Source organism: Cyrtonyx montezumae, unplaced genomic scaffold (genome assembly GCF_038088225.1).
Source record: "Cyrtonyx montezumae isolate F1298 unplaced genomic scaffold, pur_monq_1.0 scaffold_10, whole genome shotgun sequence".
Classification (NCBI taxonomy): Eukaryota; Metazoa; Chordata; class Aves; order Galliformes; family Odontophoridae; genus Cyrtonyx; species Cyrtonyx montezumae.
The window spans coordinates 55,664,642-55,683,755 of record NW_027071826.1 but is presented as its reverse complement, the minus strand read 5'-3'; positions in this window follow the sequence as shown (position 1 = coordinate 55,683,755).

Sequence of the window (19,114 nt, the reverse complement as noted above, 5' to 3'; positions counted from 1 at the left end):
ACTGATTCCTTGAAATGTGTGGGTCAGTAGAAGCCAGAGATGAGCCAAGTCTCAACTCCCTTGTACTAGGCCCTGTTGATAAGGGGAATAGGAGTAAATCTCTTGAACGTGTTAACCTGTAAAACAATTTAGATAGGTGCATTATACTGGAGGGAGGGAGGACTGAAGAAAACAAAGCAGTTATTTCCCACACATCCAGTGTGGTGCTGCAGTTTAATTAAAAACTCTATAGAGTTTTCATAAAATCCAGAGTCCTTGGTCTGTGATTATTCCCTCAGCTTGATTTCTTTCTGTGCCTTGTTCCAAACTGATGCAGATTCTGCACATTAACCAACATTGTGAGGAAGCATAGGGGAAGCTCCGTATCTGTTTCGTGCTGGCATATAATTGCTGGACATGGCATGATATGATGTTGTAAGCTGCATATTAAGATGGGTTTTCTTGTAATTGGAAAATTATGTATCTGATGAGACTCTCTAAGGCATGATTATTCTTTGTATGATCTTGAGCGAGAGCGCATTTTGCTCTGGGCTCTTTATAAAACCACTTTAAAGGTATAAAGCTAACTTTAACACTTACAGAACATAGTACTTGCACAAAAAAATAAGTATTCCTATAAAGCAGCATATTTTGTGCTAAGCTGATTGGTAATTTTGCAATATTATGCTACTAAGATGGTTATAAAACCGAAAGGTACTACTGTAACGTTCACTGTGTTTCTGTGTTGCCTGCAGCAGTTATTAGGAAAGGAACATGAAACAAAATACTCCAGCTTTATAAGAGAAACGTCTGGAGTTGTACACCTGTTAAAAGGTGAAGATAACATTGCCAGATGCATTCTAAGTTGCTAGTTTTGTTTTGCTGGTGGTATGGAGTGGAAGATTAAAGAGTAGACACTAACTTACTCTCTCTAGGGAGAGCCATCAGAGTTGTTTTAAAACCAGTTATGTGACTTAGAACTTCTAGGGATGTGAACTGTGTCAAAAAGGCATGTGGTCTGGATAGTTATGAGTACAAGTGTGATGTGAGTCTCACTGGCTCATCTTCCTCTGCGATTTGTAGTATGTCTCCAAACTTATGCAAGTTCCTTACAGCAGTTTTATTTTCTGGACTATAAAAGAATGCACTTCATGGGGCTACCTCATAGTGAAAATTCATTTACTGAGCTAGTGTGCATAATATTATGCTGATAACAGAAATAATTATTTATCACCATCCTCTTTAAAAATAAATAAATAAATAGACCTTCTCAAAATACTTCCTTTGTATTTATAGAGCTGCTGAACTGAGTATTTATGTCTGCATTATAGAATGTATGGGAAATTTTCTTACATGAGAAAAAAAAACGCTGCTTTTTGGAGATGCCCCACTGTTTTGAGTATTGTTTCTCTTATCCTGCCATGCTCTTGTTAGTAATCTTGGACATCAAGTTGTGAGCAAGTCTTAAAAGACAAGCTTTTCAAATCAGCTTAAATTGGGAAGCATGGGGAAAGCTGTGTAACTCATTTTGGAAGCAGTACATTTGAAAATAATTAATAGAGTAGAATTAGCTTCAGTGATACTATGTCCTACAGATTTCAGTGGAGGCTGTAAAGAATTAGTTTGCTAATGCAGCTGTCTAGCATGTAGTTGAAGGCACTCCTGGATAAAATGGTTAGGTGTATGAGCATCCATGTATCATTTCCGTGAATGTCTTTTGACGCCCAAATTGTAGTCATGTTTTCAGACAACATTTATTCATACTGAATTGCTAGTGAATGCTGTGTTATAAGTGAATGGTTTCTTCATTTGTGCCATGTGGTATTTTTTTCTTACTTGTTTTTCCTTTATACATGCACTTCTGCTATTAACTGCACTTAAGCAAGTAAATTCTATCTTGCATCTAAAGTAAGTGTCATCTGCTATTTCCAGATAAAAATGTCCAATTTCTTCTAAGTTGATATATAAGAGAAGATAGCTGAGGATTACTTGTTGGCCTTAGACTTCGATGGTGGGTTAGAGAACCTTTAAACTGCAACGAAGCTGCTGTTTAAAATTCCATGTAGTGCACTGCAACTAAACAGTAGTAGGACTGTGACAATTCTGAAAGATTACTTTGGTCTCCTTCCAGTCCCTAGTGGGTAAAATGCTTGGCTATTGCTGCAGCTGGCAGCAAAGGATAGCCTGGGGCTGTCTTCTTGCATCCGTTGAGATTTCTTTTGTAAAGACTTTTTCCCTCCTCCCCGAACTTGCTTCCTGAGCCAACAGGATGTTTCTTGAGCTAAGAAGTGACTTGGACATTATCTTGTGCTTGGGTACATCTTGCAAAGAGACCATTAATTGGCTGTTATTTTGCACTGCAGAAGTACCCCTTTATGGGCCTCTGCTTGTTTATGTAGTTTAGAGAGGCCTTGGGACTTGTTTGACCTAGTTCCTTGCAGAGATGAAGAACTGCTGTCGGGCTCAAAGATGGTCTTTGTTTATAGCTTTCAGTAGCATGGTGGAGGGATCTGGTTTTGGTGATCTTGGCCTGAAGAAGATAACATATAAGGAACTATACCCTTGCTCTCAGCAGTAAGACCTCTAGGCCGGAAGTGTTCCATTCCAGAGACTAGTGCATGTTTCATCCTAGTGTCATCTAAATCTATTTAGTATGGTGTAGAACTGAAGGACCTCTGTAGTACTGAAACTCTTGGTTTTTCATGTTCATTCACATAAGATATTTACTCTGAGCAGCATTTTTTGTATGTAACCTGTCACACATGAATTGGTACTGCTTCAGTGTTGAACTGAGTTCAGTGTGTGTGTCACAGACTATAGTATTATATATAAAATTTTTAAATTCTGGTATAATTTCATGATTAAATGCTCTAGTGTATGTCAGGCACAAAAAACTAGCTAATTCCCAGCTAAGCAGCAGAATGAAGGTGATGTCTTTATTCACCTGGATGCGAATATTAATTCTGTATGTTCATTGTGTGGAACTGAAGTAGGGTTGCCTGTAGAATCCAGTTAAATAAATGAGCATGTTAATGCACCCTAATCACCATTACAACAGGCATGATGAATGTACTGTGCAAAGCACCAGCAGTGTGGTGGATTCCATACATTTGGGCTGAATTAAAACTCTGTAAGACAGGATACTGTGGAATTGATGGAATTGATGTACAGCAAGACTAGTTTTATTTAGCTTGAAGGAAAAGCTAAGAAATCAGAAGTGGATCCTGTGGAAAAACTTCTTTTTTTTTCCTCAATTTGGACATAAAATCATTTTGTTTGACTTACTTTATCTGGAAAGCTTATTTGCTGTTAGAAAAGAGAGAGGAATCCATACCTTTTGTAGAGCCTATTATGGTAAACTGTTGGCAATGGGTGACACTTATAGACATGTCCCTGTGAGTTGTACAAGCTACAGTAATTGTCTAAGGATCACTCTTCTGTTTCCCTTGAGCTCAGGGAAGCTTCTTTGATGTTTGTGACAGTGAGTTTCTTTCTGCTTTTGTAGATCTGTTTGCTTTGTTGGGAATGAAAATTCTGAATCTAAATAGAGCCCTTCTGATTTGGAATGTAAGGGACTCTCTGAACAAATTAAATTGTTTTGATTTTTTTCTGCATTGTTTCAGGTGTTTTGTTTTGAAATTATATGATCAAATCTAGTTCAATATTGGGCAGAAATCTTAATGTGCATTAGTGGTTAAGTGAGAGGGACAAGCTACGTGCACTTTATAAAACATTACAAGCGTACTTGAGATTACTGTGTTAAACTTAATGGTGCTGCAGTCAGGCAGCTAGTTTATGATTTTGGTGGCTTTAAAGCAGGCTTCAGCATTCCAGCATGGTTATCTGTGGTGTTTTTTTTATTTTTTATTTTTTTCTGCAGGAAGGAGACTGATGGGATCTATGACTAAAAGACATTTCGTCATTAAAAAAAGCACGATTAGTTCTAGTCTGAAAATGTGTTTACCCATGTCAGCTCATGTATGCCTCATTGGAGGGAAGGTGTTCCCTTTCCTAGCTATCTGGTCTGCTTATTAAGCTTTCTATCAGTCTTAGCAGTCTTATCAGCTCTAAGTGTCCTAAACAGTCAATGTAATTTTACCTCACCATTCCTGTGTGTGTTTTGTTTTAAGAGAGACATCTGCTTGGTTATCTTGTTGGGACAACAGGATGTCTGCGCCGCGACAACCATCGTGGTGATGACTTGCAGTTGTCAATTAGACTCTTATAGCCAGGAAGGCCTCGTGAAGCAAGCTTTGAGACAACAAAAGTAAAAAACAGCTTCTATCCTTCACACAGCCGTGTTGGTGTCTAGCAGTTTGTGTATATATAATATACAGCAGTGCTGCATGAGAAGTAGTTCACTGAATTTACTTTCAACAGTGTTTTGGTTTCACTGTGAAATGCTCCCACACACAACTTTATGGGAATGTCTGTCTTCCAGTTAAGCAGAATTGTAGCTACAGAATTCCCCTCTTCCATTACTTCTGCCCGGTGGAGGTGGACAGCATATATACAGCAGGATCTTTTTTATGTCAATCTGTAGGTGGAAGTGCCTGCAGCTACATACAGATTCCGTGAGGAGAATCGAGCAATGAAATTACTTTATACTTTTACCTGTCCTATTATTCAACAAAGATATTCCTGCAGGTGTGATTTCTCTAGCAATGCTTCCTTCAGTGGCATAGTAGTGAGAGAGGTGTTTAGTAGCGCAAAAAGGAATCATGTGCTTTGCTTGTCATTTTCTGATCAGATGAATCTTCTGTGCTCCTTTGTGGCAGCACATTGCCATGCTGTTTTTTCACCTTCTGTTTACTGTTAAAAGGATAATTGCATGTTGTTAATATTGGAGCTCTGGCTTTGAGTATTTACTTGGGTGGTAGCAGCTTCTAATTGGGACTCCCACTTTGAAAATAGAAGCAGAACCGTGGAAGATGAACAGATGAACGAACAAGTTTGTTTTTTGGGCAAATGCTCTAAGATGATCAAGGGGTATTCTGTGTCTTAGCAAAATTGTTAGTCAAGTAATAAACTGTTGTTTTGTATAGTCAAGTAGAGTGAAATTGAGTTCTGTGTAGTCCCTTTGCTTGCCAACAGGACTAAACAATGCTAGTTTAAATGGTCAGTGGAATTTCTTTTTAACTGGTGCTGGTTCAAATACACAAATGTGTATGTACCTGTGTTTCTGTCCTGCCTTCAGGTGTTTCACTTTACCTCTTCTCTGTTTTTTACCCCTCGCAAATGCATAAAAAAGTCAGTAGTGTTTATATCTCATGTTTGCTTGTTCTGTTTCTATGTCAGTTCTGAATCAGATTGCCAGTCTTGAAAATGCCTTCTCCTCTGACCTTATTTTTTCCTTTCCTTCCTTTGACAGGGAGGTTATTGCCACTTTTTTTTCTTGATCCCTACATAGCCTCCCAGCTTGCCACTTTCTGTCAACAAAGAAACAAGCAGTCTCTTTTATCTGGTTTGCCTTTTATCTATTCTCAGTTCTCTTAAGTTATGACCTAGAAAGAAAAAAAAAACAAAAAAAGAACAAAAAAACAGGCATTACCTAAATTCGTACTTAGGTGAAAATCAGGCATTACCTGTGCTAGCAGTCCATCTTTGATGCAAGCTTATCAGACAGTATGTGGGTACAGCTTTCAGTGCTGTTGCTGGGCAAGTGGTGGCTCATTTGTTAACAGGTAGCAAGCAATGAGCAGTGAAATCTATAGTAGTTAATAACTGTTACTTAGTGTACTTTTCGTATACAGCTTTGGACTCTAGAATAGGCTTGCTGCATTGTTTTGTCAACTCTAAGTTGCATGGAAGTAGGACTGAAAGTTGCATAGAACTTAGGTTAACTATTATCAATTTGGATGCAGTTTCTAGCTGCAAAACTCTGCCAGCATATAGATGAAGGTGTCTGGGCATGTTGGTACACTAACTCATAAGCTATCTTATCCACTGCACTTGGTAAAACTTAAGGTTCCAGAACAACCTGCAAAAGTGAGAAATCTTGGATATTGGGTGCTACAATCGCATTCTTCCTTGCCTATTTTGAGACAAAAAATGAATGGCCTAGTACTTCAACTTGGTAAACACTGAAGAAAAAACCCAGGTCTTGCTCAGTTATACGTAGTTCTGAATGAGTTCTAACTTTTTTAGTAGCTATAAGGAAAGAATGAATATGTGAACTTTTGGGTCCTTTTTTTTTTTTTTTAGTAACTTCACATAAAATGACAGTGATGCAGGATGCTTCTTGCAGTAGAACAGTATTCCAACTCTGAGTTACAGAGCTTTTCTTGCGTCATTAACATAGCCTCAAATATGAACTTCCACTCAAAAACCACAGACAAATTTTACCTTCCTTAGTTGTAAGTTTCAAATAAAAGACTGTAGTCAGTGGAACTACAGGTTTCTTACAAAATTTTTTACCACGAGTGGTGAGCCACCTGAAGTAAATGCAAATCTGGTAAAGAAGCTAAAAATACAAATTCCTGCTTTTTAATGTTGCTGAACCACTTCCCTTTCTGTGTAAGGACTGCAGATTCTTTCTTTCATCCATTCTACTCTTACTGTTGTTCTTGGGGTTCTGCTGAAAACTAGAGCTAGTTAAATTGATATCTTATGTACTTACTCTTAATCTAAAGGCTGCTGATTTCAACTGATGTGATGTCAGGTTAAAAAATGCTAAGTATGTTGTTACATTTTAAAATATTCTTCAGTGTCCGTATTTTAAGTCATAATTTCAGACTTAACTATACTAAACATGTGGTAATGTTGACCAATGATAATTTCCCCTGTAATGTTTATTTGAAAGTCTTCATATTATTTTTTCTTTGCTAGGTGATACCATGGATCTGTGGAAGTCCTTCTGTATTTCCTTTTTCTGCCTGATTTGGCAAGAGTAGATTTTTTTTATTTCACAGAAATAATACTTTTTTTTTTTTTAATAGAAACTTATATGTGCTGACTTCAAAACATTCTGACTAGGTTACTGTTTAGGTCTTTTGTGGTAACACATTTTGGGTCACAAATCATTGATTCTTGCTCATATTCCCTAATATTTAAGTTGCTTGTTATTGATGATAGGAAGATTGCACATCACTGAGCGGAAATGATGTCCCTCAGTCCTCTTCTTGAGATGTATGTACTCAGTTGTTGAGTTTATCATGTCATTAGTTTGGGGTGTGATGTTTAACTTCTTTAAGACTGTGCAAAAATGGGGTAGCAATGCAAGTGTGTGTCTCCAGAGTACTTCTGGAATGAAATAAATGGGTCTTCAGGTTAATGAGTGCTCTGTTCTGCTTTCAGTGAGACATGATGGGCTAACAAAATGAGAGGAATCTGTTCCAGTTTCACATTGGAAAGGCAGAAATTAGCACTGTTACACCAACAGACCACATGTTCTGTTTTCTTATTTCTATACTGACACACTAAATACCAAAGGTAAAGTATTTAGTGTTCTTCTGTAAGTGAATAGCAGTTTTTCTGGGTGCTTCTACTTCTTACTGTGTTGTCTGAAGCCCTGCTGTCATACAGTAGTAATAAAATATCACTTAGCTCTACATGATTGTGTTTAGTGCATTACAGTTACTGTTCTGCTACAGTGTCATACTGCTGAGTTGCTCTTTAAACAGTAATGCATTAGATGAGCTCACAGATGAAGCCTGTCAACAAACAGGTTGTGTTGAGTTTCTGTAGTTTGAGTGCAGGATTTGGTCTCCTCAGTAGACTGTCCTTGTGCTTCTTAATAAACTTGATGAATTGTTTCCCTTTTGCTTTGAAAGCTTCTTGGAAGATTAAATACAATTACATGCTATACATGAAGGGAGGGGTGGGGGGGAGAGTTAGGCAATATATTCCCAAACTCCAGAATCATGTTCTTTTGCATTTCACTGTGTTCTTTGTGACCATTTTCCTCCATTGCTCGTGCAGGAGATGTTTTCTGTGTTTGGGGAGCCAAAAAATAGGATCTCTTGCTAAAGGCATCATGATTTATGTCAGTGGGTAGCATTTGGGCAGCTGTGAGTCTTTATTTTTATGTTAGCTTTGAACCAAATGTTGCCTGCTGCAGATTTAAAAATGGTGAAATGGTGCATAGTATTCCTGCAATGAATCTGCTGATAGTGTCTGGTAATGTCAGCAGTGACTTCTATCTCCATCTCTGCTCTTTAGCTTTCTTGGTAAATACAGTCCACTGTCTTCTTTAAGCTGATGTTGTACATGCTAGTTTTCAGTGAAAAGTTAGTGGTAAAGCAGGCAGGAGTGCAGCCAGCAAAATGAAGAGACTTTCTGCATTCAGTGCAGACTGGGAAGCCCAGCATATCAGTAGAAGATATTGAACTTTCTTCTGAGCAATTCTAGCGTGCAATCTGTGTGAATTGCAAGGCCCATAAAGAGTTAAAAGTGTTTGTTTCAGAGGAAATTGGAAGAAATTTATGTGCGCAAGTGAAACTGAAAGGTCGAATGTGTGACTCATGTCTATTGACAGATGGAATGAGCATAACATAAGAAGACAGTGACTAGAAAACAAGCAGGTTGTGTGAAAGTATTTTTAGAGATTAATTTCTACCCAGCTGTGTCTTCTATGAATGGAAGAAGTTTGTCAAAGTTACCCACAAGTTGCCTAAGAGCTACCTGGTGAAAATTAATGGTGCTGATATGATTTAAATGCATACTTTATCCCTTGGGATGAAAACAGAATTAACGTTTTCAATAATTTGACCTGAGATTTAAAAACTGTAGGAAAACAAGACTTGAGAACATACAAGTTTTTATTAGCGATCCCTCACTTTTAAATACCTACTTGCTTTAATTCACTTCCCCTGTTGACTCTCACTTTTGTGTTCTTTTTCTCCTTGTAACCCATGCCTTCTTCACCTTAAAATATCAGAATGTATCTAACTTGCCTGTTATACAATTATGAATCACACCCTCATTGGCTAAAACTTTTCTCAGTCTTGATATCATCTTTTTTTTATGATGTTTGAGTTGAGATTTAGCCTCGTCAGTTTAAAGTACTGCATTGTGTGGTTTTATTAAGATGCACTGACAAGCAAAAGTGATGCTGAAGTGTATATGTAGTTTACTTAGGAAAATGAGGATAAAAAGTTGGAATGAGTTAAAGGATACGTGAATTTTGTTGAGTCTCTGCTCCTATCTAGGTAGTAGGATGGGGGGAATGTGCAGGAACCAAACCACAGAACACTGTGAGGATGGGACAGAGGCTTTGTGCCCACCCTCTCATCTTTCTAGATGTCCTCAGTATAAGCTGTACTCCAGTTAGATAGATTTATAAAATACATAGATTCTGACTATGTGATTATGTCATGGGATCTCTATAGATATAACAAATTGTTCATGTATTGCACATTGTTTAGAAGGTTCTCACATGAGTTAGGAGAGCAAGCATAATTTGCTAGTACAATTAAAATATCTGATTTCTCTTTTACAAGGAAGGAAATCTTCAGTAAATTAAATCCACAGATTTACTGTCATGTGAAATCACTGAATAACAGCATAAGTAAGGGTATGGATGAATCCTCTGTCAGCATGGCATATTGTTGCAATTACTAAATTCACAGCACAGTTCTGTTCAGATGCAGGAACTATAAAGGTGAAGACATAACTTGTTTGTTAGAGTGGGCAGCAAGGAGCAACAGTAAAACCATACTGCAGAAGCAGAATATCTTTTTGAAGTAAGCACAGGTATAGCACATTGCGTGGCTTACATCCACCATATATATTGTTAGTCACTCCTTTTAATGAAATAATTGAAGGAGTATTTTGTGATTAATCCTGTATCATTTCTACAGGTATCGTGTTTTAATGAGAATCTCAGATATTAAAATGAAGTATTGAGTGATGAAAAATTAAATGATGGAGTTAATGGAGCAAATTTAATAATTCTGATTGATGGAAATACAACAGCAAGTATATAAATTGAGATGTTGAAGAGGATTTGACTTCCTCTTGTCAAGTACTGCTCATCATTGCCTCTTTTTGCTCTCACTCCTTTAAAAAAAAAGTCTCTATTCACTTGCATTCTTACAGAAGTGTTTCTCAGCTTTCTTTGAAAAATCTGTAGGAGAATAGTGTTTCATATTACAAATCTAAACTGAGGTCTGAGCTCCCGTGTAGAACCAGAACTTGCTTTAAATATAGGAAGAAGCTGGCGGGTTACTGTACATGTAAAAACTGCAGTAGTACTTAAGTAGTACTTACTTTTTTGCTTTTATTTTTTTTCCTTTTTAAAAGAAGGGAATGTTCCAACTGTTGCCAGTAAAAGATAGAACATGCACCCCAACTTGATGCGGGAGTGGAGTGTTCCAGTATTTGCTGCAAGTCAGTGCCATTCCTCTGCTGGAGGGGGGTTATGATGGCTCATGCCATTGATGGAGGCAGGTTGATAAGGCTGGTATAGCACACCTCTTATTCCTCTGCTTTTGTATAATCAGTGATGATGTATACGGAAAAGAGCCTTTGTGATATAGTTTGCCACAATCCGCCAAGACTTTCACATCGTATTTCAAAATTGTCTGCATAAAGTGTTGTGCAACTTAAAATATTTCATTTGTTTTAATGTCATTGAGCAGCAAGAGGCTGCAGAACAGTTGAAGTAGTTCTTAGTGTTGTGGCAAAATGTCTCAGTCCGATAGCCAATGGAGAGCTTAAAGGTCACTAAGAAGTTTTTACACGTCACTAATCAAACAAGATAGTTCTTGAACAAATAAGAAGAAAATGAATGAAGATAACCTTGCAGGTCTCTAAATTTAGGAGAACCTGTGGCTGGGAGCAAATCTTGTTTATTTCACTAATGCTGTATTTACTCCAAATCTATTTCTTGTTTGCTTTAAATTCTCATTCACTTGTACAGTTTGGAAAACCATTTTTCTCATATACCTCTATATGTCTGTAGCTCTTGTATGTCTTTAAGGTCTATATCAGAGGACATAATGTCCTTAAGTGAAACCACAGCTAATAAGATGATGATGATTTTTATTGCGCTTCATCACTGTAGAGCAGCACAGGAGCTAATCTGCAGCAGTTAGGTTCTGGTTCTGCTTTTAGTGAGGTCAGCAGCCATACTTCCTGGCCGATTCAGAACTGTGTTGTATTTTGAAAGACAAATCTTCTGTATATAAACTTGTGCAATTCCTGCACGTGCCTTTGAGTTGAAAAGGCAAGAAATACATTATTTGAGGAGGAATAGAATAATTCATTGGAAAGCCTTATGTCCAAGCAAATGTAAAGAAACTCTTGACTTTGGGCCACGCCTGTGTTGTGATATGGTTGTTTAGGTGGAGAACGAAGAAACTGAGGTGAAAGAATTTTTCAACCCATTTGAACATATCTAAATTCAATAACACAAAAAGCAAACACAGGTTCATACCATATGTGTGGATGCTGACAAAGCTGTCTTACCATAGTCATCTTTTAGATCTTTGTAGAATTCTTTTCCATTTTCACCCTTTTCTCCCCACGCGGACGTATTACATTGTTTAACAAAAATAAAAGTACCTTTCTAGCTGCAATAATGTCTTGCATGCATGCCAGGAAATATCAGCATTGCAGGGTTTTGGAAGCAGCAGTAGAAATACTGTAATTAAATTTTAATAGGTGCTCTGACTTTGTACAAAGACTTGTCTTCAGTATTCCATTATAGGTATTGAAAACTTCACAATCAGAGTATTATTACCCAGGTAACACAAGCTCCCACATGTTCCTTTGGGAATTTTTAAACTGCTGCAACTCCTATGAAAGCAGAAAATGGTTTTCTTGAAAGGTTGTACAGATAAATTGATGGAATTTGTATTCATTTAATTGTGCAGCCAAGCATGCTAGTGTAATTTAACATGGCGGTATATAAAGGTACCCTTGCTACTTAGATAAAGGTGACAAGTGCAGAGGTCTCATCCCCTGCAAGTACAGTTGTGCTGATTGCTTTTTCCCATTGTTTGTCAGAGGAGGGTACAGTGTATGGATGGACATGATTACACTGAAGATTTTTGTCTGATAAGTTTGTTTATGCTTTTCCAAGGGATTTACCAGCTGTTGGTGTAGGAGTAGCAGTGTATGTTAATAGTATTTATCTTTTAACCTCTGTTGCTGCCTTCAGTGAATTTAATGTGACTGTTTTCTTGGCTGTACATATGACAGCATTTTTTGATTGTTGGGCAGCAGTGCTGGGAGAGAAGAGCCCACGTGTCCTGTTAAATTGTCTAATTTGAGCTTACATGGCATTGAAGAGGACTGTAATCCTCTCACAAGTCTTCCCTCTTTCTTCTTTTTTTTTTTTTTTTTAGGAATACCTCTTGTTAATGTTCCTGTTAGAATAACAACCGGTATTTGTAGGCCCAGTGAGTTAATAAATAAAAGATCTGTGTGTCTGAAAACCTCTCCAGATGAATTGACTTAGTCAGCGTAGTCTTGGATCTTGTTGTTTTTTGGTAGGCTGGAATTTGCATACCTTATGTCACATAACCAAGCTCAGCACCTTCAGAGAAGAATATTTTGAATGAATATCAGGGGGTGGACAGCAGAAAGGGAAGGGAGCACTGAGGAAGGCAGGCATTGTGTTGCTGTCTGTAGACTCATGTATGTGCTTTGAATATGGTAATCTCCTCAATTTACTAGCACTTACCTTTGGTACATGCCTCCTATGCACTTCACATCCACGGAAGAATAGCAGAATTCTTAGTAGCATAAAAGAGAGTTGAGTGTATTCCAAAGTTGTGTTACTGTAATTAGTGATGCCTTTTTAGGTAAATAAACATTTTTATTAAAGTAGTTCCAAATAGAATAATAGAATGTTGCTGTGATCCAATATGGTGCTCAAAGGCTCAGTTCTGGCTGAATAGTAGGCTGATCATTGTACTGTGTGGCCTGGCCATAGACACTTGTAGCTACTAGTCTGCTAGCTTGTATATGTGCAGTGTTCTGCACTGCACCACTCTCACTTGGCACTTCTGCTAGCTCCTTAGTTATTCCTCCTACTATGATGAAATGTGAAATCCAGGCACACATGCATGTTTCCTGAACATAGCTGGAATAGTAACCCACAGCTCATTAATTTGTGAGCAGGAGCCCTCCTTTGCTTTTAGTGTATGACACTGAAAGAAATTAATTCTATCTAAAATCACTGTGCATGTTAGGTGAATGAAAGCAGACATAAGTGGTTTCTCATAACATCTGAAGTCCCTTAGTTACAGAAATAGCATGCTGTTTGCCTAATAAGTCTATGAGCCTGTTTTATTGTTTTCTTTTTCCTTATTAAGTGAACATACTCATTTTTAACTGAAAATGCCAAGTGACTAATGAGTAATGACATGGAGAAATAAACGCAGATCATTCATCCAGCAGAATGATCAACTTTTCTATCTGCATATATTCTTATATTCAAGGGAAACTAAGAAATGCACATAATTCACTGCTGAAAATCATGAGAGTTTCAGAGATCAGAACATGACAGAAAATAAGCTGTCTGATAGACAATGAAAAACACAAATATAAAAGTGCATTCGTTAATAGGCCATACTGTCTGAAACTAGCTGGTTACGAAAAGTACTACATTGTTGGTAGTAATAAGGGTCAAGAAACACTGGAGGTAACATCCCTGTGGCTTAATTGATGAGCAGCACATGAGCATAGCTCAGAAATCATTTAAAATTGTTCCAGATGAGGAATAACTGACGTCAAGAGTTTGCTTATCTTCTGACCAGGTTCACACTCTGGCTGCCCCCAGTGACAAAATAACTAGTAGAACACTGAGAAGCAATCTTTCACAAACTGGTCTGTTGTGTTTTGTTCTTGTTGTCTTTTTTCCTTTATTCACAGGGCACTCACAGATGCCCTCAGAGAGCAAATGTGTGTTACACTGGTCAGTCTGTATTTTGTTAGTATTCAGCAGATAAGAAAACCAGGAACAACTATTGCTGTATTGTTAACATGGAATTGCACTTGCACACTGCAATCCACAAATGACATTCGGTCAGTGACGATGTTTTCTTCCTGGAGTGGAACAATGCAGGTGTAGGGTGGTGAAATACCTTTTGCACCTGAGGCTGAGGATGTGTAGCAGAGTTGTTTCTGAGTGTGAATGGTATGAGGATGGCCCCAGACTGCATGGTCTGCAGCTCTGTCACCGTCTGTTTTAGGGAAGGAGTCATTGAGGTGGGCTGGAAAAGGGATACCAGAATATCAGAGATGCTGTGTGGATGCCCCAGATCTTAGTTGCCTGGTGACTGCTGTAAATCATATTGAGATGTTGTTCCTGAGAATTACACGTTGAGGATTAATTTCTGCACGTGTTGTGCTCAACTTCTGAGGACTTACTAATTTGAGCTCTGAGTCAGGAAATAGTTCATTCCATGGAATTTTCCTGGCTGCTTCTAACCATGTGACTGAACCTTACTGATGCTCAGAAAGGTTATTAAATTTTTTTAAGAGATCCTAAAAGCAAGCCTGAACTCTGTCTTTTAGAAACAATTCACAATGGGGAGAGAATTTGTCTTGAGTGAAAAACAAATGTGACGTGTCTACGACTGTTTGTAAGTATTGTTTATGTAAGGGTAGTGTAGTTTTCCATTGATTCTGTGAATGGAAGTGCATTTAGAGAAACTAATGTGAGAAAAGGAAGAGTGGATTGTATCACCCGTGAGAAGGGTGGAAGTGCAGTTAGTTCTGTTGCAGTGGCTGGTCTGTTTTCATGAGTGATTTTTCCTGTTAGTGGTATTGAAGCAAAGGACAGAGCAGCAAGCACACTGCTGCAAAAGAAACAAAGCTGATCAGTAAGGACAGAATAAATACTTCTTCATACTATGTGAAAAGTTTTTATGTACTCTGTGCCTCAGTGACTGGAAGACTAAAAGAGTCTTCTGCCTGTGTCATAAGATACAGTGGGTGACTATTGATGTTACCCAGTCCTGCTGTCCTTCAGTTTTCCACTCTTTCACTGTTTCTTCAGTTTTCAGCCTCTGTGTTTCTTTTTTGTTTCATGTAAAGATTCCAAGGAACAGCAGCCTCTCTTACTCACTGAGGCATTATGCATACCCTGAAAGCCACCTATTCCTTGTCAGGAGTATGACAGAATCCTCTGAAAAATATCTTAAAATCTTTCTGACTTTTTCTTTCTTTTAGTGTAGTCACCTGTTACTGCTGCAGTTTTTCAGAAGTGTTAAGCATAAATAGAGAGAGCTGCCTGGACTCTTTTCTTCTTCGAGTGTTGAACATATGGAATAATAATTTGTTCCAAAGACAGGCTCTGTATAGTTTGAGTGAACTTTTGTTTCTGTGTCGTTGATTTGAAATGGAGCACTACTGGAAATAATCATCTAGCCTTTGGCATTTCAGAGTCATCAAATGTGTAAAGGCCTGAAAATGTTGCACACAAGATTTGTAGTTTGCTTAATTTTGCTTTCATTGTCTCAGTCTTTTCACTGCAGACAGTGAGAATCATAGATGAGAGCAGACAGACTTCAGCTACAAATCCTGGCAGCTAGAAACTTTCAGCAAATGTACTGTCTTTCAGTGTTTCATCTGTACAGGATCTGTTAGGTCTGCCACACACAGCCCTCTTGGGTTGCTGGAATATAGCTGAATTTGTTCTCTAATGCCTGAAGATCTCCCAGATCAGTTTTCCTTCTGCCCTTTTTCCATCTTATTAACTGTGTAAGAGAAGTGGATAATTGCCCTAGCTTGTGACTTGGAATGATGGTCTTGGCAAAATTTTTAAGTATATTTTTCAATTTCTTGGTGGTTTTTTTGTTTGTTTGTTTTTGGAGAAGTGCATTGGTTGTATGCATTTCTTCAGTAGGTAAAATTGCAGTGGCTGGCATTCCCAGTTAGCATTGCTGGAGTTCCAACTATAACCTAATCCGTGCATAGATAAATTTATAGGTTTGTGGTTCTGTGGTGTGGTTTCTTTGTTTGTTTTAATAAATCCAACTCAATTGACAGATGGTTTTGTCATTTTATTCTGTGATAGTCAAGATTTCATAATGCTCAGTAATTCACTGAAGTAGGAGCATTCGTAGGTGTTTGCTCTCCCATAAGAAGTAAGGCATTGATGCCTTTCCATTGACATAGGTTTTATTTTAATGTTGAACAGAAAACATTTTGTTGAGAGGAAGGCTGATCAGAGTTTAGTGAATATTCTTTCTCCATGGAAAAAAACAGTTTTTGTTTCGTTTTGTTTCATTTAAATGTATGAAGGAGTTGTGTGAAAGGCTTTTTTTCCACTAGGCATCCACATGGTTGGATGCTTGGCCCTGAAACTTTATTTCTAGGGAAATGTTGGTATCTGGAATCTGTGGAGGGGGTCTACAGAGATGGCTGGTGAAAACAAGTCCTCATGTTTTTCAGCAACAATTAGGCCTGCAGTCATCCCAACAGCTATGCCTCTTGCCTTGTGTTGGAAAGGCAATGCTGAATGCTCTGAGATTTGATTTGTTTGTATTTCTGTCAGAAAAATGGGGCCCTTCCTTGTTTTTTGTTTTCTGAGTGCTTACCTAAGAAGAACACCAGGTGCAAAATTTTTTGACCAAAGAAACACTTCAGAAATCTCTGCATCTGTGATAGAAAGCATGATGATTAAGGAGTGCTCATGATAGATGGTGAAGTTTATGTCCATCTGTTATGCTGTAGGATGATGGTGTTGATATTTGGCCTGTAATTGCAGGTGAACTGGGACATATTGGCAGCTCCACTCCATATCAAAATACGACTGGACAGCTTTTATACTTAACTCTACGTAGTCTGTTCTACTTGATATTAAAAATTCTTCCTATGTTTGGGTCAGCAGTTTAGGGTAAGAGACATTCTAGCTGAGTTGTCTGTGTTGTTCAGTCACCAGCAGTGAAGACTGATCGCAACATTTGCTGACAAACTTTAATTATTATGCTGTTACATAATCTGCCTTTGCCTGAACCACAAGGGTGCCCTGAAATTGTACAAGTGGAACTTTTCTACAGGTGTTTTCTTGCATGTAAATTGTTCAGTTCTTGAAAATGGGTTTTATTTGCTAACCCAGCAAATATACTCACTGCAAAAATGCCCCTGAGTATAAGCTTTACATCAAACCTATTTCAAAATAATGTCTTTTTAATATGCAGCTTACCTCTAATGAACTTTACCTCGATAAGGTAAATAATAATATTTGTACTACTGAGAACAATACATGGTATCAAAGAATTTGTTTCATACTGCATCTTCATTTTTCATTTTACAAATGGGAGATGTGAGGTTAAGAGTAAAAACAAAAAAACAAACAACAGACCAACAAAGAAACACAAAAAAACCCCAACCCTTGCCAGTTGGTTTTCCTCGGTGACATGTGAAATTCAAGAATCTCATCTACTAGTTTCTCTTATTAGTGTCTCTAAATTGAGCCGAGAGAGGTTTGCATATGGATTTAGAGAAAGCTGATGTCAGAGATGAAAATCACACTCTTATTCCATGAGTTTCAGGACTGTTTCTTCCTTTAAACGTGAATTTAAATTATTTCTGTTACATGGACTGGGGCAAGAACATGAGTAATAGTAATAACCAGGAAATTACAGAGCGCTGGGAGAAAACAGGGTTTCCAGCATTGTCCAGTCCCCAGAGGAGCTTCTATGGTGTGTGTCTCATTCACATTTCCTTTGCACAGTACCCACCTGCTTTGCCACTGCAGCCTGTGTGCCAAACAAATGATTAAAAGACAATCCTAGCTCCACTGAGACCAGGAACACTCTTCTTGACCTTGGTGAAAGCAACACCAGTCACCCAATGACTTATAAACATGCAGATGCGGGGCCAGTGCCAAAAAGAGAGTGGACCTGAGTGTAAAGATACATTTGCATTGTAAAATATGCCTGAAACAGTTTCCATCACTGAGGCTCAAGACATCTGTTTTTAACTTTCCAGCTTTCTTCTAAAACGTTGAAATAAAACACTGAATCTTCTGATTTCTGCATTACTGAAAACAGGCTTCAATATTGCAAAAGAAAAAGGGGATGTTAAGAAGGCAGGGTTTGTGGTCTAGCCAAATAATACATAGACACAGTAAAACAGGTTTATTAGCAGTCTGTCTCTCACTGCATGTTGCTTGGGTTAGGAGAGTTAACAGCCAAGATGGTGTAATCTTGCAAGCTGACTAGGGAAAATTACAGAATACTAAAAAGATTTAAGTTAATCAAAACCTTGGAGATGAAATTATTAAACCTGTAGATAACCACAATTTTTTAATGGTTAATTAGTCAGAGAGAGGTGCCATTTTCATAGGATGCAGTGTCCCTAAATTTAGCTGTGGAATATTACATTGATCACACAAAAACATCATTGATTCTCTGGGGAAAGGTTGGACGTCAGTGTGTGCGTTTTGGCTCAGACCACCTTTCACCTATTAAAGGGGGTTCCTGGAGATTTTTACCCTTGCTGCATATAGCAGCTAAGTGTGATTGGCCGTTCTTAACCCTTTGAACATTTCCAGCATCTTACAGCACGATGATTCACAGTTACTCGGTTACAATGCAGGGCATGAAAGCAAGGTACCTGAAATCTTTATATCACAAGTGTTGCGTTTTGATCCTCCGCTGCTGCTGCTGCTTTTTGGTTTGCTTGATTTCTTTAATATATGGTATGCTCGTTTAAATATGAAATATGCACTGAAGCGGATACAGCATAGCTGTAAAAGCAAAAAAACAAACACACACATTCAAGAAAACAACTGAAATACAACACCCTCCTGCTATGACGCTTATTCTTTGCTTTAAATCTATTGTAGTAAATAAAAATCTAAAGCTAACCCCTCATGGGATGCAGAATACTGTATTTTGCTGTACCTGTTTGTTTACCAGTGATTACAACTCAAAATGTTGTGCAGAGGATTTTTATTGCTGTGTAGCTCTTTATACACTAAGATGTTTCTCAGATCTTAATTTTTTTTTCAGCAATCACTAATTAAGCATAACAGGCACGCATCCAGAATCTCTTGAATTTTAATCTTCATGTTTCTTAATCAGTTGATCAAATATTACACAGGATGTAGAAAAAATATGAGACACACTTAAAATACAAATAGAATTTGTGTAATTATCCAGATTATAACTTATGTCCAAATGTTATGATTGCTGTTGCAAACTCTTAGGGATGTGTACACACAAATGGTGAC